This window comes from Sus scrofa, chromosome 13, assembly GCF_000003025.6.
Source record: "Sus scrofa isolate TJ Tabasco breed Duroc chromosome 13, Sscrofa11.1, whole genome shotgun sequence".
Taxonomy (NCBI): Eukaryota; Metazoa; Chordata; class Mammalia; order Artiodactyla; family Suidae; genus Sus; species Sus scrofa.
In genome coordinates, this window is record NC_010455.5 from 132541809 (window position 1) to 132567914 (window position 26106).

The window sequence follows — 26106 nt, forward strand, 5'->3', positions numbered from 1 at the left end:
TTTGTCAGAAGTGGTATTGTTGTACTGTGTCTAGAGTTCTGTGTTTGGCCTGGAAGCCTCCTTTTAAATTTTCTGAAACTAGTATTTATAAGTAGATTCTCATTACAGCGATGAGCAGAGTATTACAGGCTTTGAAAACCACAGCACACTCCATTAAGAAGGGCAAGTGGTTTTGCATGGGCTATATCTCCTGGAGGGGGCAAGTGGGCGTGCAGAGGAATGGGTATGGGGGAGAGGAGGTGACTCAGAACCACAGATTTTCATTGGTTTCTGGATTTGAGTGGGGGCTGTATGGTCCACCTGTTACAGACCTGAGACTAGATCAAATCATCCCTTGGTCTGGCATCCTTTGCACAGAGGTCTAAGAGCCACTGTTTTAGAATTATTGATGGAGTGACCTATTATAGTATTTTTTGTGTTTTTCTTTTCCAAACAACTTGTGTTAGTGACTCCTCCTTATACCAGTGATCCTTAACTCTGGTTATATATACTGGGGTGCTTTTCATAAGACTGATTTTCTGGGCCCCACCTCCAAATATTCCTCAGTAACTGTTAAAAGCTCTGCCAATGATCTCTATGTGCAGGGAAGTGAGAATCACTGAGCCACAGCCTTGCTTTTCTTTGGTTATGCCACTTGATGCTCCTTTACCTGGAAGGTCTCCCTGCCCTCTTCACCTGGCCAACTCTTGTGGTCCTTTAGGAGGTCCTCCCTGAAACCCTGGTTGGGTTCTGTGGCCTCCTCTGTGCTCCCAGGGCTGCTTGCACCAACTCTTGCAACACATCACCTAACACTCTAGTCTGTGGTTTGTCTGTCTTCCCTACAAGGCTGTGTGTGGGAAGGGATGTGGCCATATTTCTTTGAAGCTCCAGCTTCTAGCACAGTGCCTGGCACAAGGTAGGAGCCTGGTAAATGTTTGTTGAATAAATGAGAGGATGAAACTATTTGGGGGAAAAGAATCAGAAATGTGGCCAGACACATGTCCGGTCCACATGTCCCAGTTCCCTGAAGGCCCTGAAGACATATCAGGAGAGCATAGGATGAGTGTGTTTGGAAAGGTCTGAGACTGAATGTGAACCTGACATTCAGAAATACGTGTGTTTGGTTTTTAAAAAGATCTCCTGCAGGTTGTTACAACATACATCACAACAAGTCCTGAAATCTCAAGGGCTCTGCTCCAGCTACCACTGTACAGCCATCACTCAACCCCATAGTATCTGCATGGCTTACGAGTCAGGCTGCCTCTTTGTCCCTTACAGAGATGTTGGTTTTGTCTCAGAGGAACAAAGAAAACATTCTGACTGGAAGAGAATGCCTTTCAGGATTTTCCTGATGCGGCTCTGGAGAGATATTTTTATTTCTATCTGTTCAGTGGGGACCAGTAGGGGCAGGGGTGTGTCCATGACCTCTAGTCATGAGATTCAGATAAAGACACCACTGGCAGAGCCTTCTTGGGGTGGGCCCTTTGAGGTTTCCAGATGGGAAGGTTTTACCTTTAATGAAAGTGGAGAGAGACAATGAAGAGGAGAGAAGCTGTTTCTATTAACTATCTATCCCAATGAAGTCCTACTGTATAGCAAAGGGGACCACATCCAATCTCTTGGTACAGACGATGATGGAAGATAAGAGAATAAAAGGAATGTATATATAAGTATGACGGGGTCACACTGCTGTACAGTAGAAATTGGCACAGCATTGTAAATCAGCTATACTTTAATTTTAAAAATGTAAAAAATACATTAGCAAGAAAATTTTAAAAAACAAAAGAATCTACCCAATGGTGCTCAAATACTATTCCAGGGACTCTGTGTCTTTACAGCAACCTTGTGAAGTAGATATTGTCTTTACATGATTTTCACTTTTGAGTCACTTTCCTTCCACACCTACATACTTTCAGTTTCCAAATTGTCTCCATCCAGCCTTCTAAATATCTTTTTTTTTTTTTTTTTGTCTTTTGTCTTTTTAGGGCCACACACGTGGCATATGGAGGTTCCCAGGCTAGGGGTCGAATTGGCACTGTTGCTGCCAACCTACGCCAGAGCTACAGCAACACAGGATCCGAGCCGCGTCTGTGACCTACACCACAGCTCAGGGCAATGCCGGATCTTTAACTCACTGAGCAAGGCCAGGGATCGAACCTGCATCCTCATGGTCAGATGCGTTAACTGCTGAGCCACGATGGAAACTCCCAGCCTCCTAAATTTCTGTTTCACTCACTCTCTCCTTCCCTAGTGGCAACACCACCCTGGGTACCTTGGGACCACAGGGGACCCCTGGTCGCCAGGGAAAAATGCCTGTTGACCTGTCAGCTAGGAATCCTTTTATATTTGGCATCATGAACTCTCAGGTAAACATGCCTTATATACACTTGCCTTTAATGATCCAGTGTCTGCCTTCCTGGTACATTCTGTGTCTTTAGACTGGGCTGCTTTGAGGTAGTTGGAATAACAAAAATTTAGAAAAACAAACTCAGCTTTTAAAAGAAAAACATGTGAAGGATCTGGCTCATCAAATCTGCTTCAAATTGGGAAATTTCAATCATGACCAGAAGGCCTGTGACTTTCCTAAAAGGGCCAAGGAGGGGGGTTGAAAGAAAGTCTGTTGGGACCGAAGGAGGGTCCCGCCTCACAATCCTAAGGCAGGAACACACACTTTTGCCTTTTTTTCTCTACAGTTTGGCCTGAGATGATCTTCATGTTGTCAGAGTAAACGACTCGGGCTTGAGAATTTCACTGACTTGCGATTCACCCTAACTCACTCAAAAGAACCCCACAGATGACCTAAAGATGTAGGCATCAACCTAATTCATCATTTCCCCTTTTCTTTCACCTGCCAGGGCTCAGGGCTGTGGAATTTTCCAGAAGCCCAGTGCCTCCATTTGAGGGGAAGTGACTGGATTTCCTAGGACCCTCCCACCTCAGGACGGTCATTTGAAAAGCTACCCAGGGCCTGCTTGGGGAAGAAGTACAAATTCTGGTGTGGGGATGTGCATGGGCAGGGATGGCTTCAGCTGAGACCCTGAGGGACTGGGTTTGAAACTGGGGACAAGGAAAAGTGAAAAAAAAAAAAAAAAAAAAACCCAAACATAAAAACCACCAAACAATGGTACAAAGGAAGCACTGTTCCTGTGAGCAGATGGAGTGGCGGAGTCAGCCCAGCCCAGGTCGCTGTACCAGGCCTCCCACAGCATCTGTGTTGGGTTGGGAGGAAGCGCGTCTCTGGTCCAGGGACAGCATGGGCCAAGGAAATGGCCCAGGGGATAAATGGCTACATTAGGACATCCTGCAGAGCACAGGGATACCCTCAGGACTTTAGATAGGAAAATTGGATAAGTGGAGGGGAATTTCTATTTTCCTCTTAGGAGTCCTGCCATGTAGGCTGCCAAATAGAATAAGGCAAGTGCCATAGTCAATATTCTGGCTTGAAATATACTGCTACCTGTTCAGATGAACCAACCAGCTGCCTGCCAAATTTTCAAGTCCCACCAGGATCAGTGGGCACAGGCACAGTTGGCTGCCTTCAAATCTGCAGCTGCTTCGAACACATGATCTTCCAGGCACACAGATGTGCGTTATTCTGTATGCTCTTTAAGGCCCCCTCCTTTCCTTAGCGTCTATAATTTTACAGAGACCTGCAGCAAAACATGGTAGAGATGAGGCATGCTATGACTGGTCCCTGGGCAGAACAGCAGAGAGAAGGAAGGATTCATGTGACCGAATTTATTCTTTCTGACACTGGACCCCACTCAGATCCCTGAGACTCTCAGGATGAGGGAGTTTGTAGTCAGCCCTCAATGAGGTCATAGCCAGCGAAGGTTGCTCCTGCTTTGTCTTACTGTGGTTTTGGTATCTTGACAGGTCATTATTATTTATAGCCAAGAATCTGTGAGACTCTCCATAACAGCTCAGTGAAAGAATCCCCTGCATGTTGGGGCTTCTGGAAAGAGCAGAGGTCTGTGAATCAAGACCGGAGGGTTCTAGGCCCAGCTCTGTCATCAGTCTGTGGCTAACTTTGGCAAGGCACTGCCTCTGCCCAGATCAAAGTCCGTCCTTTCCTGCTACTTTAACATTCTATGACTGCGATTTGGTACCTAGCATGGAGAGAAGACAGGACCCCAGGCAGGTTAGGGGAGCCAGAAAGGGAAGTGAGGGGAGGTCGTATTAACTTAGGAACCATTAAAATCCTTAGACTGGAGTTCCCATTGTGGCGCAGTGGAAACGAATCCGACTAGGAACCATGAGGTTGCGGGTTCAGTCACTGGCCTTGCTCAGTGGGTTAAGGATCCGGCGTTGCTGTGGGCTGTGGTGTAGGTCACAGATGCGGCTCGGATCTGGCATTGCTGTGGCTCTGGCATAGACCAGCAGCTACAGCTCGGATTAGAACCCTAGCCTGGGAGCCTCTATATGCCGCGGGTGCGGCCCTAAAAAGACAAAAGACAAAAAAAAAAAAAAAGAAAGAAAGAAAGAAAGAAAATCCTTGGACCCTTGCATAACTCTATCTGAGTCTTTAAGTCTACACTCTACATAGATTCCAAACTGTCAGCTCTCATCAGGGCCTGTGGGCCTTCTAACAAGCACCAGGACTCATTGGGTCCCCCTCTCTTTTCCACATATGCACCCACCATGGGGGAGGAGAGCCAGAGATAAAGGCTACAAGGTGAGAAAGGAGGGCATGTGGAGATGCTTCTGTTTTGCAACCATTTGCTGCAGGCCCTCCAGCCTCAGCACCAGGAGAGGACTAGCATCATGGGTCCATAGCATCTGCTATTCTCTTCAGATGAGATTGTTTATCTGAAACAGGACATGCAAACACAGATTCTGCTTTTCTGCATTATGTCTCTCTTATGGGTATAATAACAGTTGTGCAACCCACAGTGTGATTATTAAAGCTCTCTTACGGTCATGAAAGAGCAGTGAGAAAGCCAAGAGGCAGAGACTCCCTGAGGCTGGATTTGGAGATTTTGCAAATTCCAAACTCTTTTCCTGATGAACTGTAGTAACCCACCATGAGACAGAAGAGATGGGGTTGAACTGCAAGTACATTTTGTGCTCACGGAGTTTGTTCTGACACCAGAAGAATTTCCTCTGGGTGTTGTTCTCATGTCTTACCCCTATGAACTTGTTTAGCGCTCAGTCTAGGGGACACTTGGTGAATATAAAGTCTGTTTCTCCAGCACAAAAGAACTGGTTGAGAATGAAACATTCCAGGATTCCATGAGTTAGTTTCTTTGCAGGACCCAAGTGGTCTGGTTGGTTCTTCCACCAAATTGCAGAAGTGATTATTTGAGAAGGAGGGTTTATTGTAGGTATATGACTAAGCATGTGGCTTAGAGCTGAGGTCCATGGACTCCAGGAGAAGGGCAGACTTTTTATGATAAGCCTCTGGTGGTCAGATCAGACCAGGTTTGGGAAGTTAGTGAGAGTCCTGAGCTGATCTAGAAAGGGTAGAACAAAATACCTGGCTGATTTTGTTTTGTTTTGGTTTGGTTTTTGGCTATACCTGTGGAATGCAGAAGTTCCTGGGCCAGGGATCCATCCCATGCCACAGCAGTAACCAGAGCCACAGCAGTGACAAGGCTGGATCCTTGACCTACTGCACCATGAGGGAATTCCCGTATCTGGCTAATTTTGGACAGGCTTTCCTTGTGGGAAAAAAAGTCACTCTCTCATCTAGTGCAAACCAAACTCAGAACGAAGACACAGACAGAGTGTTCCCCCAATTCTTCCCGTCTGTCCACGAGGGCTGCTCATCCCCCTCCTCATGCTTCTGGCAGCCCGGCCCTCTTATGACTCTCCCTCCATCTCCATCCTTCATGCTCTGCCCAAAGCTGCCCTTGATGCTTATTGCACCTGCTTTTGCTTGGACACAAATGACAGAAGAAGGCAGTGAGCTTGTCCCCACTCCAAGCTTTCACCCCTCAAGAGGGCCCTGAGCCTTGCTTGGCTGAACCATTGAGAAGCAGAGAGGCAGAGGAAGACCAGGGCTATGACTTGGGGACAGAAATGAGCTTTCCTCTTAGTGACTCATTTCTCCCAAGAATTAGGACAGGAGGAAATATAAAATTTATCTTTCCAAAGTCTAGAATGATTTGAATCTTCCATATCCACTTTATTTATTGTCTTTTTTGTCTTTTTAGGGCTGCACTTGCAGCATTTGGAGGTTCCCAGGATGAGGGTCAAATTGGAGCTGAAGCCACCGGCCTACACCACAGCCACAGCAATGTGGGATCTGAGCCGCATCTGCGACCTACACCATAGCTCACAGCAACACTGCATCCTTAACCCACTGAGCAAGGCTAGGGATCGAATCCGTAACCTCATGGCTCCTAGTTGGGTTCGTTACCCACTGAGCCACGACGGGAACTCCCTGAATCTTCCATATCTACTTTAGTGAGGACACCTCTAGTGATTTGTTTGAAGAAATGTGGATGGAGAAACTTTTATACTTTTTATTGTCAGTGGATTTTATCCAGCTATGAAAACAGGGATGAGTCATAAAGCTTAGTCCTCAGATACGCCCTTTAATTTAAAGCCAAATATTCAGTTCAGTTTTTTTTCTTTCCCCCCCTTTTTTTTTCTTTCCCTTATACTAATTTAGATCCATGACACAATGGTAACCGCATTTTTCTTGTATATCGACACCATTTATTGATATCTTTTCTTTCCTTCCTTTTTTTAAGATCTTAACTTTTTAACCCTTTCTTTATAGGTTACCTAGACCACTTTTGTTTAAGAAAACTGTAGAAAATTAGCAACTGCCATAAGTGGATGCCAGGCCGTGGTACAGATCAATTTTCCACAGAGTCCTGTTTTGTGGGCAGGTTGTCTGAATGTGCTGAGAGATTATGCTCACATGCAGGAATCAATCGCGGCAAATTTTAATCCACAGGTCAACTTCTCCCATTCTTTCTTTATAAACTCTTCAGCGTTCTCACAGAATTTTTTACAGTCCTTTAGAATAATCTTCTGCTGGGTCAGCCCAAAGGGGCGCTCAGACTGGGGGTCATCCACCAGTGCTATGAGGGACTGGATGACTTGGTGGGTTTTGGTTGTGGGCTTCCAATTTTCAGCACTAATTACCAGTGGACAGATCTGCCCCCCCCCTTTTTTTTGTTTTTTGTCTTTTTGCCTTTTCTAGGGCCGCTCCCACGGCATATGGAGGTTCCCAGGCTAGAGGTTGAATTGGAGCTGTAGCCGCCGGCCTACGCCAGAGCCACAGCAACTCGGGATCTGAGCCGCATCTGTGACCTACACCACAGCTCACAGCAACGCTGGATCCCCAACCCGCTGAGTGAGGCCAGGGATCGAACCCGAAACCTCATGATTCCTAGTCAGATTCGTTAACCACTGAGCCATGATGGGAACTCCAGATCTGCCCCTTTTCATTGATGTTCAGGTGAGAGACCTTCGTTTTAAATGTGATCTTGGGTGGTTTGAATGCGTACTCTGCTGGAACACTGATTTCAACTCCAAAGATCTCCTTATCATATGGAGGGGTGTCAGGAACAATAAGTCCTTGTCAAGTCAATAAATTAGCTTCATCAGCCTGAATGTAAAGGAATTTTTTCATCCCACATTTGAGGATTTCTTCAAGCTCCCTCATCAGCCTCCTGCTGGCTGCTATCTTGGATCTTGGTGGCATTGGCTCCTTGACATCTTTAACATTTAGATATGCAATTTACAGATGCCATATGTAATAAATGGAAAGCGATCTTTTGTTTTATTTTATTTATTGCATTTTGATGGACAAATATAGAGTCTCTTAGTTTATATGAGGCATGCAGATCAAAGAAAGTCTAATTCAAGTTGAAAACCATTTGGCTGAGAATAAACTTCCCCAAGGTGCTACATCTGGTGAAATTCAGTACCAATTACAAGCACTTTTGTAATTGTTTTGGGTGTGTGATTATAGAAGCAATTCATGTTCAGAAAAAGTGGAAAACGCAAGAAAGCACAAAGAAGAAAAGTAATTCCACCAGCCAGAGAACCATGGTTAACATTTGGTACTTCTGATATATAGAGACAGAGTTGTAGAAGAGTCATAGAGAGGCATATATATTTTGAAACAAAAATGAAATCTGTAGGAGGGGTAAGGAGACAAAAATGCAGACAAGATGCTGCAGTTTTGTCAAGAGTTAATGAGAGACCTTCTGACAGAGACCTTCCAACAGAGGAGTGGAACATTTGAGCTAAACCTTGAACCGTCCCAGGACTAAGTACTAGGAAGCTGTCTCAGGGTACAGCCTGGTTTTAACTGAATGGCTCTGGCCCTGGGGTATCCATGGCCTGTTGGGTCAAGGCCCCTTCTAGGATTGACTTTGCTGTGCAGTTTCTCACATGGACCTGGAGGAAGGCTGTGAATAAAATGCTTCTAACTCATTTTTCCTTTCCCCTTATTTTCCCCTTAGCCAGGATGCTTGGCTCTCAGTCGCCAAGCTTCTCTGTAATTAGTTTATTATTTATGATATTTGCTCATTGTTACTATAATGGTTTTATAGTGTACTCTCTTGAGATATATTGTAAGAGAAGGAAATGTGTTTTTTCCTTTGTTTCACTTCATGCCCATCTACGCCAAATGTATAAAGTGGCTCCTCATGCATTTCCCACGCTCTGTACCAAAGAAAACTCTTCATTCAGTTGTGTCTTTTTAACTCTTTTTTTTTTTTAGGGCCACAACCGTGGCATAAGGAAATTCCCAGGCTAGAGGTCCAATTGGAGCTGCCAGCCTACATCACAGCCACAGCAACGCGGGATCTGAGCCTCATCTTCGACCTACACCATAGCTCACTGAAACACCAGATCCTTAACCCAGTGAGTGAGGCCAGAGACTGAGCCCACATCCTCTTGGATACTAGTTGGGTTCTTAACCCGCTGAGCCACAACAGGAACTCCCAGTTGTGTCTTCTAATGACTCCATAAAAGTCCCTTTGATTTGGGGCCAGACCCCTTCAATATTCATACCACAAAATTGTCCTAAGCACCCACATGGGCCAGGCACCACTCTAGGTACTGAGGATTCAACAATGAATGAAACAGGCAAAAATGCCATCCCTTATGGTGCACTCATGCTGGTGAGTCCAGATGGCCAAATGCCTCTTGCAGCTATGCCAGCTCGTTCAACCAATCATTCATTCATTCATTCATTCAAGCATTCGTTCTATAAATAGTGTCTACTATAGTGGCTTTGTAATGTGTTAACTGGGTTAGGCTGCATTACATTTTCCTTTCCTGTATGTTTTTGGACCGGGTGGGTCACAAGAAACTTGCATGTCTAACAAATTGCACTAATTTTTTTTTGTCTTTTTGTCTTTTTAGGGCTGCACCTGCAGCATATGGAGGTTCCCAGGCTAGAGGTCCAATCGGAGCTGTAGCTGCTGGCCTACACCACAGCCACAGCCACAGTCACATCAGATCCGAGCTGTGTCTGCCACCTATACCACAGCTCACAGCAACACCCAATGCTTAACACACTGAGCGAGGCCAGGGATCCAGCCTGTGTGCTCATGGATACTAATCAGATTCGTTTTCACTGAACCACCACGGGAACTCCCCCTTTCACTTTTTTTTTGGGGGGGGGGTCCTTTTTACCATTTCTTGGGCCACTCCTGTGGCATATGGAGGTTCCCAGGCTAGGGGTTGAATTGGAGCTGTAGCCGCCGGCCTACGCCAGTCCACAGCAACTCGGGATCTGAGCCGCATCTGTGACCTACACCACAGCTCACAGCAATGCTGGATCCTTAACCCACTGAGCAAGGCCAGGGACCGAACCTGCAACCTCATGGTTCCTAGTCGGATTCGTTAACCACTGAGCCACGATGGGAACTCCCCCTTTTCACTTTTAATTAGCTAAGGGAATGTATTTAAATTTGTTAACCTTAAGTTTAATTAGCTAAATGCTATATCACTTATCATGAACATTCCATTTTATTTTTTTATCCATTCAACAGGTATTTCAACGAGATTCTCCTTTATGGCCAACGCGCTGCTGGGTGCTGGGGGTACCTTGGAGAGCAGAAGAGACGTGGTCTCCGTCCTCGTGAAGCTTACAGTCCAACGGAGGACAGACCAAAATTCAAATAAACAAACAAACTCAATTTTTAATGAATGAATGGGGCTGCGTAAGTAGAAGAAAGTGGGCCAGGGTTAGCAGGAGGTTAGAACCTGCTCCAGGTAAAATAGATGGGGAAAGCCTTTGTATCCAAATGCATTTTTAAATATTGGAAGGTCAAGGGGTTATGCATTAAGAAAGCAGTTTTTGTCAGAAGTGTTCATTCATTCGGAAAATACTCCACTGAGATTAAATGTTTTAAGAGGAAATATGAGTAGAGATGGAAAACTAAGAGGAGGAAAGAGTCATAAGTGATTCAGTGGGAGAAGAGGAGATGGTGAGTCCCACCTTTTTCTTTCCTCTTGATCTGATGTTGAAAGGGGGGGACCACATGGAAAGCAAGTCTTTCATTCTAACAGAGACGATTTACTAAGCATGAGCTACTGAGAGTGAGCCCAGGCTGTGCCATCAAAAACCCCTCCATTAAGGCAGGAGTCGGGGGGAGGATGGGACACAAGGTGGACCCTGAGAGAACATGCAGGACTTGCTTGGGATGAACAACTGGGTATGTTTGTGTGTGTGTGTGTGTGTGTGTGTGTGTGATGTGATGCACATTTTTCTACAGAGAAAACCTGCCAGACCAGCCCCTTCTGGGGAAATGAGTGAGGTGATGGCTCTGTATTTTCTTTGAAGCCACCCAGGAAACCAGGATCAATCCACTCAGACAGGCTGTGAACACCTGGTGCTACCTGAATGGGAAATGCTCCCCAGTTAAGAGTCAGTCCCCTGGCCCTGGAATAAGTCACATCTGTCACCAGAGTGTAAGAGCCATGACGCTAATCCTTCTGTGTCCCTTCCGCATGCTAAGTGACGTGCTGTGTATCCAGCAGGAGAATGGGTACTTAACGGATGCCTTTATATGAAAGCTTCCCACCGGCGCCACATCAGCTTTTAGAGCTTTTTAAAGGTCGGGGCCTAATGTGTGGACTCAGGGCTCAGACACCCCAGCAGGGAACTAGTTGTCTTCTAATGTTTCTCATGATGCTTCCAGGTCAAGTTCCTGATTGTAGATCCAGGGGAACGATGTTCCTCCTGTTTGGAATTCTACAGATGTGAGGAAGAACTCAAACATGGAGCCAGGAGATGAGCCCATGTGATGAGGCACAGATTAAAGCCCCTTTCTTCTCAAATGAGGACACTGCTTTCAAAACAAGGATGAACACTGTGTTGGGAAATTTTGAGGTCTCCTTACTGTTTTGCTCTCAGGGCAATTTTAGCAAATAAGACTCCACTGGTTTTTTTTTTTTTTTTTTTTTTTTGCCTTTTCTAGGGCTGCTCCCACAGCATATGGAGGTTTCCAGGCTAGGGGTCTAATTGGAGCTGTAGCTGCCGGCCTACACCAGAACGACAGCAACTCAGGACCCGAGCCGCGTCTGCAACCTACACCATAGCTCACGGCAACAGTGGATCCTTAACCCACTGAGCAAGGCCAGGGATCAAACCCACAACCTCATGGATCCTAGTCGGATTCATTAACCACTGAGCCACAACAGGAACTCCAAGACCCCACTGTTATTCATCAGCTCTTCCAGATTTGCTTTAAGCTCCTCGAGCTTGGTGGTGCTGGGCTGATAGGTTATAAAGAAAACCCAGGAAGAGAAATCCAGGCTAAAATGTTTATTTAAAAGTTAGGGTCCTTGAGGTTACCACTTGATTCAGTCTCTATATATCTTTCCATATATCCCATTACTTCTAAATTCAAAATATGGGAGTTCCCATCGTGGCTCAGTGGTTAACAAATCCAACAAGGAACCATAACGTTGCGGGTTCGATCCCTGGCCTTGCTCCGTGGGTTAAGGATCCGGTGTTGCTGTGAGCTGTGGTGTAGGTTGCAGATGAAGCTCAGATCCTGAGTTGCTGTAGCTGTGACGTAGGCCGGTGGCTACAGCTCCGATTGGACCCCTAGCCTGGGAACCTCCACATGCCGCGGTAGTGGCCCTAGAAATGGCAAAAAAGGACAAAAATAAATTTAAAAAAATAATAAATACATAAATAAATTCAAAATACCCATAAATATCTACCTTTTCCTAGATGGCATTACATTCCATTTTAGATTTAAAAAAAGAAAAAAAAATGTTAGTGCCTTGACCTGGAATGTGACACTCTCTTTACATGGGTCAGAATATGCAGAGTTTCTGTGGTGTATCAACCCCTGGGAGACGGAGCCCCAAACATTTCACAGATTTCTCTCACACAGGTTTTTACAAGCATGGACCCATGCAAAGGCTCAGTTGCCACCTTAGCCTTACTGTTTGGCCCTGATTGGCAAAGACATAAATGGTACAGCCTCCGGTGTGACCTTGTCTCCATTCACTCACCTTGGCTATTAATGGCCTTTACCTGACATAAAACAAATTACGTGTCACGGATCAGGTGAACAAAAAAAAAAAAAAAAAAAAAAAAAATCACAGAACATGTGTCATAGTCTTTCCTCCCAAGAGGCATTACAGGTGGAAAACACTAAGCATCATGAGGTGAGCCCACCCAGGGGCAGCCAGCTCACAGTTCTGACAGCAGAATTGCAGCCTGAGACCCCACCTCCAGCACCAGCAGTGCCTGTGGCTTTCTTCTTGGATCAGAGGCCAAGGTCTGGATTTACCATCTGTTACTGTAGAGGGAGCTCAAAGATGTTCCACTCAAAACACAATGTTTATTGCATGAAGCACTTTAAAAATCAGGAGTCTCGTCCTGGCGCAGCAGAAACAAATCCAACTAGGAACCATGAGGTTGTGGGTTTGATCCCTAGCCTCGCTCAGTGGGTTAAGGATCCGGTGTTGCTGTGAGCTGTGGTGTAGGTGGCAGATGTGGCTCGGCTCTGGCATTGCTGTGGCTGTGGTGTAGGCCGGCAGCTGTAGCTCCAATTCGACCCCTAGTCTGGGAACCTCCATATGCCCCATGTGCGGCCCTAAAAATAAAATAAAATAAAATAAAATCCTTTGTTATCAAGAGCCTTTCCCTTGAGCCTCAGAGAGGATTACAAAGTAATGCTTTCTTCCTTCAGTTTATTTCTTAGGAAATTACCTCCAGACCTGGCAAAGTCACAAAGAGCTGCAGGATGTCACTGGTGTCTTCACACATGGAACACTTGGACATCCCTCATGATTTTTTTCTACTCCTATTTCCTGAAGAGAAAACAGAATATCTGGGAAAGGGGGGCTGTCTGCTTCTGCTCTCCTGGCTGCCCAGATAGGAAGACTCCAAGTGGCAGTTCCAGGAATGAGGCTGGATCTATAGGCAGATCCATCCCTTGATACTTATATCTCCTCACTTGACAGTGTGTGGCCTGCTGTCAGGTGAGGGCCACACGCCTTCTGTCCAGATGCTCTGCCTTCACCTTGTTTTATTACCACATGTCCCCTTCTTTTCTGCCTTTCTTCCGTTCATGCATCCATCCATCCTAAATCCATCCATTATCCATCCACCCATCCAGCCAGCCACCCAACCACCCATCCATCCATCCTTCTACCCATTCATTCCAAAGTGCTTGCTTACTATGTGCCAGGCTCTGTGCTCAAAGCTGACTCTAAAGAGGATTGGGAGCAATTCTTGCCCAAAATCTCATGGGAGAGACAGACACATATGGAAATAACCTTAATATGGCACAGAGGTTGAGGTGTGCCTAAGACCAAGGGATTGCCTGCATTCAAAGCAGAAGTATCACTTCCAGTTGTCACCTCCTGTGGTGAACTTTCTCTTAAAATGGCCCCACAGATGCTACCTCCTGGTGTTCATGCCCTTGTATGATCAACCCCCTTCTGCTGAGTGTGGATTGAACCTGTGACTTGCTTAGTTCTATCATGTGGCAGAGGTGACAGGAATGTGGGTGATTATACATGATTACATTATTTTGTTACATAAAATTGTAGTGTCATCTCGCTAGAGTCTCTGTCTCCTGTGCCAGTTTTTTTTTTTTCTTCTTCTTCTTCTTTTTAGGGTTGCATCTGTGGCAAATGGAGGTTCCCAGGCTAGGGTCATATCAGAGCTGCAGCCACTGGCCTATGCCACAGCCACGCCAGATCCCTAACCCACTGAGCAAGGCCAGGGATTGAACCTGCAATATCATGGTTACTAGTTGGATTTGGTTTTGCTGCGCCACAACAGGAACTCCTCCCTTGCCAGTTTTGAAGAAGCAAGTGGCCACGCTGGGGAGTCCCACGGGGCAAGGAACTGCAGGAGGGCTCCGGGAGCTGAGGACAGCCTCTAGCCAAAAGGCAGTGAGAAACCAAAGCTCTTTATCTTGTAACTCAGGAAGTGAGCTCTGCCAACAACCTGAGGGAGCTTGGACACGGACCCTTCCCCGGCAGAGCCTCAGATGAGACCCAGTCCCAGCTACCTCCTTGGTCACAGCTTCATGAGACCCTAATAGTGGACCCAGGCAAACTTTGCTGAGACTCTTGACCTACAGAAACTGTGAGATAAAACACATGCGTTGCTTTAAGTCCCTCAGTCTGGAGTTCAGCAGGTTAAGTTTGTGGCACAGCAGATTAGAATGCAGCATTTGGAGTTCCCATCGTGGCTCAGTGGTTAACGAATCTGACTAGGAATTCGTTAAGATCCAGCATTGCCCTGAGCTGTGGTGTAGGTTGCAGACGTGGCTCGGATCCCATGTTGCTGTGGCTCTGGTGTAGGCCAGTGGCTACAGCTCCCATTGGACCCCTAGCCTGGGAACCTCCATATGCCGCGGGAGCGACCCAAGAAATGGCAAAAAGACAAAAAAAAAAAAAGAATGCAGCATTTTCACTACTGCGGCTTGGGTCATTGCAGTGATGTGGGTTCAATTGCTGGCCTGGAAAATTTCACATGCCACAGGATTTTTAAACAAATCCGTAAGTTTGTGGTAATTTGTTACACAACACTGGAAAACTATTATACTGCTTGAGGAGCAACTGTCAGAAAGATAAAGTTCTGGGAAGGGGCTGCTGGCTGGAGGTATGCTTCCAGCTCCCATGTTCATTCATTCATTCAGCAAATATTTGTGGAGCATTTACTACGCATACTAGTAAACAAAAGAAAATCCCTGCTCTCATGAAGCTTATAGTCTAGTCAAGGAATACAAACATTAAATCAATAAATGAATAGTTCCTGTTGTGGCTCAGTGGTTAACGAATCCAGCTAGGACCCATGAGGTTGTGGGTTCGATCCCTGACCTCGTTCAGTGGGTTAAGGATCCCGCATTGCGGTGAGCTGTGGTGTAGGTCGCAGATGCAGCTCAGATCCCACGTTGCTGTGGCTGTGGTGTGGGCCGGCAGCTATAGCTCCGATTAGACCCCCGGCCTGGGAACCTCCATATGCCATGGGAGTGGCCCTAGGAAATACAAAAATAAAAAAATTAATAAATGATTTATACATGGCGTGTTACCTGGTGGTGAGTAGTACAGAAAGGATGGAGGGCTGGGGATGCTGGGGAGGTGGGGTGAGACTTTTCATAGGGTTGTCAGGGTGGACCTCACTGAAAGGGCAAGACCCGAGCAAAGGCTTGAAAGAGGTGAGGAACTATTACACAAGAAACTCCAGGCATCATTCAGGTCTACAACTTTAAGCATGGATCCAAGGTCTAATCCTGCCCTGGGGGATCACAGGGGTCATACCTGCCCTTTCAACCTCATTTCCCCTCTGCCCTCCATTGCCTGGGTCTGCCCTGCATCCTCACCTCCCAGCCCTCTGCCATGTCCCAAACCCACCCCAGAATCCTCACTTCTCCTTCTGTTCCTCCCACAAATGCTTCTCCTCCCCATTCACCTCAACGGTCACCTTCCCCTGAGGTGTCCCCGCGCCCCCACCCCCAGCAGAAATTCCACCCCCTCTCCATCTCCCCTCCAGCTTTGTTTATGACTCACCGTGAGCTTTCCACTTTCCACACATGTGACAGCTGGTGGCCTTTGTCTCCTGGAGAGATTGTGGCATGCAGGGACCTGGTCTTGTTATCACTGAATTTTTAGGCTCTGGCATAATGGAGGTAGGAGTTGTTGAAAAAAAAAAAAAATTGGAGGTCAGTCCTCTCATTCCAACTACCTCTCACCTGACTCCCTCACTATCTTTCTCTACACACCTCTTTCTGTCTGTCTGTCTGTCTTTCTTGGCCACAACAGAGGCACTTGGAAGTTCTCAGGCTAGGGGTTGAATTGGACCTACAGCTGCCAGCCTACACCACAGCCACAGCAACGCCAGATCCTCAACCCACTAAGCAAGGCCACGGATCAAATCCACATCCTCAAGGACACTACGTCTGGTTTTTAACCCACTAAGCCACAACGGGAACTCCTCTTCCTGTCTTTCTAAGTGTCTTTTTTTTTTTTTTTTTTTTTGTCTTTTGTCTTTTTTGTTGTTGTTGTTGCTATTTCTTGGGCCGCTCCCGCGGCATATGGAGGTTCCCAGGCTAGGGGTTGAATTGGAGCTGTAGCCACCGGCCTACGCCAGAGCCACAGCAACTCGGGATCCTAGCCGCGTCTGGGACCTACACCACAGCTCACGGCAACGCCGGATCGTTAACCCACTGAGTAAGGGCAGGGATCAAACCCGCAACCTCATGGTTCCTAGTTGGATTTGTTAACCACTGCGCCACGACGGGAACTCCTCTAAGTGAATTTTTCTGCTTCTCTGTGTGCCTCGGTGTCTCTCATACACGCAGACCTGTGCACATGGACACTCGCACGATCATTATGTGGGAGTTTCTTTTGAGTATTGTGTTTTCCCACGGCCCCAGGGGCACGGGTGGGAAGGAAATGAGGATGGGATGGGATAGAATTGGGGTGGAGGAGGAACTGGCCATGCTTAAATATAGGTTAAAAGAACCACATTATTACCGACAATCCACCGACGGAGGAAACCCATTCCTCTTCTCTTGACGTTGCCCAGGGTTTCTCAACATCAGCCTTAATGATCTTTTGGGTCAGATTGTTCTAATGTGGGAGAATGTCCTGTAAGTTCTGCAGGATATTTAGCAGCATCTCTGGCCTCTGACCACCAGTAGCCACACCCAATCATGGCAATCAAAACCACCTTGAGATGTTGCTGAGTGTCCATTTGGGGCAACCCCGCCTTGCTCCATTGAAAACCATGGATGCAGCCCTTTTCCCCCAGGATCTGAAGGCACTCATGTGCAATCTTTCTGGCAGCCTCCTAAGCATTTTCATTTCTACAGGGTGCAAGAGAACCACAACTTTAGCATGTTCTCATCCTTCCCTAAGCTCTGGGTCTTGCCCTTTGGGATCAACACCGATCCTGTGGGGGCCTCTGGGCACCTTTGTGCAACCCTTTTTGGGAAGAGCCAGCTCTAAGTCAGGACACACAACTTGGATTTCAGTCCCCATTCATCAGCTCTATTGGACCTTTATGTGCAGTGCACAAGCCATACAACCGTATATGGTAGCCCTGGACACACACTTCCTTTCGGCTACTAAACACGGATGGAGGCCAATGAATTATTCTTCTGAAACCAAAACAGCCCTTTCCTCTCAACGTATCCATAGCTGAGGTGATGTGCATCCATGGGGGTGAGGTGTAGAGAGGCACCTTTTTGCTTCTTAAAGCATTAGGTTGTCCTTGCTACAAGTAGTTGATCTAGTAGCAAAATGTGGCCATCTGTGCAGGGGAGGAGACCTGACCAGAAGGAGAAGGAGAAGGAGACCATACTGTGAAAATGTAGGTAGAACTAGAAAATATCCAGGGTGAAAATGCCATTGACAGATGACCAGAGAAATTGATGGCCCATACTTGGCGACAGTTTCTGAGACGTTGTGTGACAGGAGTCCCAGAGACTGTCAAAAGGAAATCTGACTACACTTTTGATCTTGGAAGAAGCCACCCCTAGAGGGGTTTATGTAGCTTGATCTTGACCCTGCATAACTTGTGCAGTCAGCCTGCAGTGCTATAAGCACTGGCATTTTAGAATGATACTTAAAATGCTGTCTAGAAATGTTAGTGTACTTAGAAGAAGTTAATAGCATTTTTTATTTGGCTTGTTACTGTGAGAATGTTTGGGCAGAATATGATTTGTTTTCCAAATTCTACTTTGAGCCAATTTTTTTCCACAGCATAGGCCTGACCCTCCTCACAGAATCACGCATATTCAAGATATAGCCTTGGACTCTAAACCAGATAATTCATGTAGCCACATCTGTCTTTCTCACAGATGATTTTTTGATGTTATTAGTAAGCAGCAAACATCTTGAGAAAGGAATGGGTTCCCTTCTTGAGTACAGAGCCCCCAGTATGATGACTAAAAAAAAAGTCTGGCTACTTAGTTACTTGTGGCATTTAAAAGTAAAACAAATGCTATGGCAGCAAAAGCCCTGCTGACAGAAGCTTCGTCCTGAAATTCAGGCACCTGCATGTTCATGACACCATTCACCGTGTGAGCTAATGACTGCAGGAAAGAATTAGTTTGCCTCTGGTTACCTCTGATTGCCATCAGCTATGACAGTAAACAAGGCAGAAGGACCAAATGATACCTGTGGGAAGCTCTATAAAAGGGCCTGGGAAACACTTTCAATTGAGGACACACGAGAAAAAAAAAATCAACTGGGAGTCACACTGATAAAAGGTACACTGACTTAAATAAGTCAGCAGAGCAGGACAAATTAAAATGACAAAGCAACATCACTTTACATGGATTAGATTGGCAGATTTAGAAAGAGGAGTATCACCAGGTGTTGTGGGCTGTGGCTTATGGGAAACCTGAAATTCCCAATTCCTGTGGAGGGAGGCCCATGCGTCCATGTGAGAGAGTCAGGATTTAGTCCAATCAAATCTTAGAATTCCTAGGCTGAATTCCTAGAAGAAAACCTAAGCCAAATTTCTAGAAGAAAACCTAAGCCAAAATCTTTGAGACCCTGGGTTAGGTCAATTTTTTAGGACACAAAAAATATGAGCCATAAAAGAGAAATTATCAATTGGATTTCATCAAATTTTAAAAATTTGCTCTTCAAAAAAACGTTGTTAAGAAAATGAAAGACAAGCCGCAGACTAGGAAGTAAATACCAGCAAATATATCTGATGAAGGTCTTATACACTAAATATATAAAGAACAACTATAGTAAAGAAATAGACAAAAGAATAAACAAACACTTCCTCAGAAGTTACATGAAAGACTGATAAGCACATGAAAAAATGTCATTAGTTACTAGGAAAATACAATTAAAATTGCAATGAGGAGTTCTCATGGTGGCTCAGTGGAAATGAATCTGACTAGCATCCAGGAGGACACAGGTTCAATCCCTGGCCTCGCTCAGTGGGTTAAGGATCTGGCATTGCCGTGAGCTGTGGTGTAGGTCACAGATGTGGCTCGGATCTGATGTTGCTGTGGCTGTGGCATAGGCAGTGGCTATAGCTCTGATTGGACACCTAGCCTGGGAACCTCCATATGCCATGGGTATGGCCCTAAAAAGACAAAACAAAGTAATGAGATATTACCATTTACCCACTAGAATGGTTAAAATTAAAAAGACTTGCCATACCAAGTGTTAGCATGTGGAGCAATGGAATGTCTTAGACATTGCTGGTGGGAATGCAAAATAGTGTAGCCACTTTGGAAAGCAGTTTCACAGTTTCATCTAAGGTTAAACACACATAGGCCATATGACCCAGCAATTCCACTCCTAGGTATTTACCCAAGAGAAACATACATTCACATAAAGACTTGCTACATGAATGTTCACAGCAGCTTTATTCTTATCGACCCATATTGTAAACAACCCTAATATCCATCATCTGGTGACTAGATGAATGTGCTGAATACTACAAAGAGTGATAAATCCATAGGGTGGAAAACTACTCAATCAAAAAGGAATGAAATACAGACACCCACCAGAACAGATGAATCTCAGAAACATTATGCTAAGTGAAAGAAGCCAAGTGCAAAAACTACCTGTTGTTTCATTTATATGACATTCTCGAACAGGCAAAACAATAGTGACAGCAAGCAAATCAGTGGTCGCCAAGTGCCAGGGGGTGGGGGAAGGGACTCACTGCAGAGGGCAGCAGGAAACATGAAATGCTCTGTCTTGGGCTGGTGGTGGCCTCCCAAATGGATACATTTGACAACTGAAAATGAGTGAATTTTATTACATGTGTATATTGTATCTCAATAAAACTGATTAAAATATAGATACACAAGATAATGCTACCAGAAAAAAAATAAGCTAGAGGAAGGTTGAGTGTTGATGGGTGAGGAGTGGGAAACAAAGAGAAAATGACAGAGAACCAGAAAGGAAAGACAAAGACACCAGAGATGCAGACAGACACATAAACACAGGGGACAAATCAATCAGCAACAGAGACACATGCAGAGAAAAATAGTAGGAAAGAAAGAAAAAAGGAATAGAAACTCTCAGAAGAGGTGACAAACAATGATAGAATACTATTTGCTATTGCTACCTTTTGGAATGTCAACATGAAAAATAAATGCTGTTACAGTTTTAAAACTACAGATAGGCTCATATAAATTTGAACCTGTACAGTTCTCAGCACTAGAAAGGACCTTGTAGGTTAGCTGGTCAGCCTCTGACACGGAGCAGGACTCCTCTCTGCAGCATCCCCAAAGCATGGAATATGGGCTCTTTCACCTTATCATGTGGGACAAACGTGCTCAGATGTCACCCGGCAGCAGCGGGGTCCAGTGTCCGGCAGCAGTGGCTCTGAGGATGAGCTGGGATATTCCCTCCCAGCTTCTATCCCATTTCCATCTGTGTGGGCTGCCTGCTCCACTTGAGTTATTTGTAGGCTGTGGTCCTATGTCCCTTTGAATCCTCTCTCTCCCAAGTTAAACATTTCCTGTTCCTTTAACTTTCCTCACTCTGTAAGTTTCCCAGGCCCTCAGGCATCCTACCCCACACCCCCTCCCCTCCCTTACTCCCCCCCTCCTTGAGATCTGGCTTGTCAGTGCTCCCTGGGGAGTGCGGTGCCACCATGTGGCAGCGTTGAGAAACTGATCGCATTTCTCCTCTAGGGCACATGGCTTTTAGTAATGCAGTCTAAGCTTCATCCAAAGCTCTCCCAACCTTTGTTGACAAATGACTTTCCAAATTGGGAAATATATCAGATATATAAAAAGCATTGGGTAAAATAATCACCTAATCACCCACCCCTCTGCTTTGGCCATCTAATATGATGCCACATTTGCTTCAGATTTTTAAAGTCACCTTTTCAGAAGTTCCTGTTATGGATCAGCAGAAACGAATCTGACTAGCATCCATGAGGATGCAGGTTCGATCCCTGGCCTTGCTCAGAAGGTTAAGGACCCTGGCCTTGCTCAGTGGGTTAAGGATTGCCGTGGCTGTGGTGTAGGCCAGCAGCTACAGCTCTGATTCAACACCTAGCCTGGGAATCTCCATATGCCTCGGGTGTGGCCCTAAAAAGACCAAAAAAAAAAAAAAAAAAAAAAAAGTCATCTTTTCAGCCACATGTGCTTGAGATATTATAGCTACAACTGATGCCCCCTAGGTTCCCCTCTCACGTTCCTTTCCCACTCTACCCTGGAGAAGCCATTATCAGAACTCCCTGTTAATCTTTCCTATGCATGCTTGTGTACAATCGAATGCATGAATCAGAAAATAATACATAGCATTGTTTTTTTGGGGGGAGGGTGTCTTTTTTTGGGGGGGGGGCTGCACCATGGCATATGTAAGTTCCTAGGCTAGGGGTCAAATCAGAGCTGTAGCAACAGCAACGCCAGATCCAACCTGCATCTGCAACCTACATTGCAGCTCATGGCAATGCCAGATCCTTAACACACTGAGTGAGGCCAGAGATCAAACTCCCATCCTCATGGATGATAGTCGGATTTGTTACTGCTGAACCACAGTGAGGATGCCTATATAGCATTGTTTTACATGAAGTTTCCAACCTCAAATAAATTGTGACACTATATGTATTTTTCTATAACTTTTCAGATTTGATTCATTTTTACTACCATTTAGCAATCAGTTGAATTTTTTACAATGTGTTTATTCATGCCCTGGCGATGGTCATTTAGGTTGTTTCCAACTTTCCAATACAGACAATGTTGCATGAACACTGCCAACACTGTTGACTCCTTGTGCGCCTGTGCGGGAGTCTCTCTAGGGTCAGTAGCTGTGACGGGAATGGTTGAGTCATGGCATGTGTGCATCTCTTCCTTTGCTAGTCATTGCACATTTACTTGTTTAACCATCTGATTCATGCTAGGCTCATGGCCAGCTAACATTATCATATAAACACCTATCAAGCCCATTATGTTTTGTTTTTAAAAAGCAACATTGGGAGTTCCTGCTGTGGCACAGCAGAAACGACTCCAACTGGTATCCATGAGGATGAGAGTTTGATCCCTGGCCTCGATCAGTGGGTTGGGGATCCGGTGTTGCCATGAGCTGTGGTGTAGGTTGTAGATGTGGCTTGGATCCTGTGTTGCTGTGGCTGTGGTATAGGCTGGCAGCTGAAGCTTCGATTTGACCCCTAGCCTGTGAACTTCTACGTGCCGTGGGTGCAGCTCTAAAAAACAAACAAATGAAAAAAGCAACGTCGCACTCACTGAATGGCTCATATATGCAAGACACTGTGCTAGGAACCATGGGCATACAGAAAATTGGAGGTCCTTTGCCTTCAAGGAACTTAACAACTATATGATGGCAAACTGTGGGCAGGGCTTGGTCTATATGTGGAGTATCCTCATTGATGCTAATTATTTATGAAAACCCACTGGTGAGGTGCAGGCTGTGTTATGTGGGAAGGGAAGTGGAAAAGTGAAAAAGGTGACCATGTGCTCCTGCCTGACAATGTCTTTCCTTCAAGCATTTGCTCCCTCATCATTGTTTACCCCTGGGCAGTGCTTCAGTGTTTACAAAATGCTTGCATACATGTTACCTAACTGCTCCTCACTCTCTCCCCCCTGGGAGGCTGAAAGGGCACCTATCATTACCTCACTATAGAAACAAAGGGGCTGGGGCACAAGGGGGAAGAGAACTGTACCCACCATGAGGCCAGAAATGGCAGAGCCCAAGCTAGAACTCAGGTCTCCTGACTCCAATTCGGGGCCTTTCCCCAAATATCACTGACTTCCCAGGAAAACACTTTGGGGGCTCTCTCTCTGTCTGTGCTTATATCAAGCTGAAAGTGAGACACGTTATCAACTAAAGGTCACAACATTAAATCCGGGCCCCCTGACTGGCAAATGCCCTTGACAGCCAGTCAAAGTGCTTCTAGGATCTCCTTTCCCTCTTCCTCTGCAGGTCCTGGTACTCAAATCCCCATGGGAAACAACAATCCCATCTGTGTTTGGAAGCATTTATTTTCTAGAAAACATAATCTTACTACATTTACAAAACTAGGGTACAGACAACAGTAACTACCCACTATCATCCAGTGCATCTCCCCTTTCCCCCTACTGAACCTTTGCTCAGTTCCCTCTCCTGAGTGCCCTCACCTCCATTCCTCCCTATCAGAACCCTACCCATACTCAGAACAAAGTCAGAGGATGGACACCATCCAACCTCAAGACTTACTATAAAGCAACCGCAATCAAGACAGTCTCACCCACATGCCAATGGTCAATTAATCTTAGACAAAGGAGGCGAGAATATACAATGAAAAAAAGATAATCTCTCCAGCAAGCGAGACAACTGCATGTAAATCAATGAAGTTAGGACACACCCTCACACCAGGCCCCCAAATAAACCCAAAATGGCTTATACACTTAAACATAAGACACGACACCATAAAACTCCTGGAAGAGAACACAGGCAAAACATTCTCTAACATAAATTGTACCCAATTTTTTTGTTGTTGTTGTCTTTTTGTCTTTTTAGGGATGCACCCGCAGCGTATGGAGTTTCCCAGGGTAGGGGTCTAATTGGAGCTGTAGCCGCCGGCCTACACCAAAGCCACAGCAACGCAGGATCCAAGCCACATCTGCAACCTACACCACAGCTCACAGCAATGCCAGATCCTTAACCCACTGAGCGAGGTCAAGGATCAAATCTGCAACCTCATGGTTCCTAGTCGGATTTGTTTCTACTGCGCCACAATGGGAACTCCCTGCACCAGTTTTTTATTAGGTCTCCCAAGGCAATAGAAATAAAAGCAAAATAAACTGATAGGAGCTAATCAAACTCACAGCCTTCTGCACAGAAAAAGAAACCATAAACAAAATGAAAAGACAACTTACACAATGGGAGGAAATATTTGCAAACAATAAGACCAACAAAGAGTTAATGTCCAAAATATACAAAGAGCTCATGCAACTGAACAACAAAAAACCAAACAACTCAATTGAAAAATGGGCAGAAGAACTAATGGACGTTTTTCCAAAGAAGACATAAAGATGACCAACAGGCCCATGAAAAGATGTACGACATCACTCATTTTTAGAGAAATGTGAATCAAAACTACAATGAGATACTACCTCATACCGGTCAGAAAGGCCATCATTAGTAATAATACACATACTATGTTTAATGCAGCACTTTTGGCACATACAAAGTGCTTTTATCTTTTTCTTTTTTGGCCACACCCGAGGCATTTAGAAGTTCCCAGGCCAGGGATCGAACCCAAGCCACAGTCACAACCTGTGCTGCCATGGGGGAATTTCCTAGTCAGTGCTTGATGAACATTAGTGATGAATACTTCTATTATCACGGCATGACATTATTCTCGGTTAGAAATGGCTGGCCCAGATGGTCCCCTTTGTAAGGAAAGGTTTGGGGGAGAGCACCTTAAGAGGAGAGGGGTCGCAGAGTTCCTGCTGTGGCAAAACGGGATTGGCTGTGTCTTGGGAGCACTAGGACCCAGCTTCAATCCCCAGTGCGCACAGTGGGTTAAAGATTCCGAGTTGCCACGGCTGTGGCTTAGGTTGCACTTGAGGCTCAGATCTGATCCTTGGCTCAGGAACTCCATATGCCTTGGGGTGGCCAAAAAGAAGGAGAGGGGTCTTTGTGTTTCCCTGAAGGCAAATGCCTCTAATGCAGATGCATGCATATCATCACCAACCCCAAGGCTCTATCAGTTCCTTTGGGATAGCAGCCTGCTGGGTCTGAGAATTAAGAACAGAGAGACACAGGGGCGCCTCCTGCCTCTGAATCAGGGTGACTCAGACACTGGCAGGTGGGTGACAGCCATGCCCTTCCCACCAGTGGTGAAGAGAAACAATCATCAGTGTCAATCTTCTCCTAGAAAAGGTTCTTGACAAAAGATAAAGATTTCTGAGGCAGAGAAAATAAATGATTGGGTTTGCATTAACCACAATCCACCCCAGAGATGCAAACCCTCTTTTGAGCAGGTGAAGGGTGGAAATAACAGGAGAAAGAGAGAGGGTTTTTCCCCTTGCAACTGCACCAAATCTAAGCATTCTCTGCAGGTTTAATTGCCATGTAAACTTCAACTTGATAAACATGTTGCAGAAGTAATAACTGTGACCAGAATGAGAATTTTGAAGAGCAGCAGCCAGCAGATTGTAAATCTATGATAAATGGTTCAAAGGGACTGAAAGGGGCCTGGGATGAGGATGGAGAGCTCTGTTGCCCGGGGGAAATGAGGTCTGGTTATCATGCAGATGTCATGCATAGGATCACTTATTTATCACTTCATCATCAAATGATCCTCTCATACTAAGAGGTCTTAGAAGAAAATGAAACATTTGATCAATCGTAATAGAAAGAAAAAAAAAAAAAAGAGGAGCTCCTGCTGTGGCACAATGGATGGGATCTGCGGTGTCTCGGAAGCCGCTGGGAGGTGGTTTTCATCCCTGGCCCAGCACAGTGGGTTAGGGATCTGGTGTTGCCATATCTGAGACTTAGGTCAAGACTGTGGCTTTGATCTGACCCCTGGCCCGGGAGCTCCATATGCAGGGGGGTGGGGGGAGAAGGGGGCAAAAAATGACCAAAAAGGAAAAAAGAAAATTTACACTAGGTTCTATCTTCTCCACATTTAACTCGTTTTCTGGGTTCCCCATATATAATCTTATTCAGTTAAGATTATATTTAATCTTAAATTGTTAAATTGTTAAAACTTTTCCCAAGGCATAGTCCTGAGAA

General features: G+C 45.5%; 1 protein-coding gene across 1 annotated transcript in view; it reads right to left on the minus strand.

Annotated features, from left to right (window-relative positions):
• APOD (apolipoprotein D) overlaps positions 1-20786 on the minus strand; it is a 48049-nt gene extending 27263 nt beyond the window's left edge. The window contains exons 1-2 of the mRNA XM_021070086.1: positions 20668-20786; positions 15943-16047 (exon numbers count right to left, since the gene is read on the minus strand). The gene's annotated coding sequence lies outside the window, so the exon portion shown is untranslated. The remainder of the gene's footprint in view (positions 1-15942; positions 16048-20667) is intronic.